Source organism: Anarrhichthys ocellatus, unplaced genomic scaffold, assembly GCF_004355925.1.
Source record: "Anarrhichthys ocellatus isolate YVR2014 unplaced genomic scaffold, GSC_Weel_1.0 scaffold33, whole genome shotgun sequence".
Lineage (NCBI taxonomy): Eukaryota > Metazoa > Chordata > Actinopteri > Perciformes > Anarhichadidae > Anarrhichthys > Anarrhichthys ocellatus.
The window spans coordinates 4,380,522-4,382,249 of NW_022280063.1; positions in this window are offsets into that span (position 1 = coordinate 4,380,522).

A 1,728-nucleotide genomic window follows, 5' to 3' on the forward strand; every position below is an offset into this window, starting at 1 on the left:
TCTCTCTCTTGCTCTCTCTCTCTCTCTCTCTCTCTCTCTCTCTCTCTCTCTCTCTCTGGCTGCCTGTGCTGAGTGATTGACTACTGCCTTATGCAAGCTGCCTCTCTTGCTTTTCACCCACTCAGCTGGATCACACTGAGAATGTGAGGAGAGAGAAGGAGAGAGAATGAGACTGTGAGCAAAGTAAAGCTGATTCTCAAAGGAGCCACGAGGCTGTGTCTGGTTTAGCATTACACACACAAACACACACACACTCATATACACATGTATGAGGGCTGCAACCCTGCACTGGTTCCCCTCTGTTAAACCGGTGGACTTCCTCCAGGATATGCATGCTAGTCGGCCTTATGGGTCGAGAGAGATAGACATACTCGCCAAACACTCGGAGTAAATCAAATTATAACGCAATGTAAAGAAACCTATTTGGAACATTAGTTAGAATACTTAGTTCGCTTATTATTTCAAGCCCAAGCATTATGTTTATCCTAAACCTAACCAAGTGGTTTTGTTGCCTAAACGTAACCACGACCATCAAGGTAACAACGTGGCGTTAAGTGACATGTAAAGCCATTTCACAACGTGGTGTATAAACGGCACGTGAAAAGTTGCGTATAAATGACATGAAAAACCTACAATGTGTGCAAATGACAAACGCAAACCCAAAGCGCAGATATCGGTATCCGGGGACGCAGGACCATAGCATTGCTCCATAGCCTCAGTCCACTTCCAACATCTGACGCTGAACGATGTTACAGGCAACGCTTGTGGTTTCACAAGGTTTTCTAAAAAGTTTGCCACCTGGACTTGCCATCTGGACTGCATCGCTTTACAGAAGTGCAAGAGGTGGAACCAGCCACTAATACAGTGATGTATTCTGTCCTGACACTTTTTTTAGCCCTGTTAGCGGCGAGGTCCAGACTGAAATGTGGATTCCCCTGACATTTTGAAAAGACATTCATGGTCCCCAGAGGATGAATCTTAGAGACTTTGGTGAATCCCCTGATGTTTCCTCTAGGACCAGAGGATGTCATTTTTGTTTTGCAGTGACTGAAGTGTTTATTTTTAACATGTTCCAATTCTTCACTTTGGTTTATGACTAAACACTTGTGTTGATTTGTTTGACATGTCTGTGATAAATCATGTTTGAGCTTCTGGTGTCTTGTTTGAGGTTAACTCTGTGTGATTGTTTTGCACTGCAGTACATCTGTATATTTACTTCTGAGGCAGTGAAGATTCCCCACCACTCTCTACCACTTGTTGCTAACATGAACCAGTTGGCCTGTCAGCTCCCACACGAATAGTTTCATCAAGTAAGTGGGCGATTCTGCGTAATTTTATGGAGCCACAAGACGGCGATCCCCGATAATCAACATACTGCTGCTTGCTCTGTCCTTCTCCCCTTCTCTCTTCTCTTCTCTTCAACAACACGGGAGAGAAACAGCTCCATATTAGGGCCACCATTCTGCGCTGGCTTAACTGGATTGCTTACTGGCAAACACTTCAAACAGCTTGAGAGCACTTACACCAGAACAACTGTTTTAAGTAAGTAGCGAGAAGCTGCGATGGAAACCTGGGGGGGGCAGGGGGGCTTTTCTGAAAAGGCTGTAAACCAGTCAACCTATCTGTTTAGCAGCAGACGGCGGACAGTAATCCGCTCCTCAAACATGCAAGCACCTACTGTACAATCACATCTGGAAGAGCATGCCTGCATACCATCTGTCAAAGCTG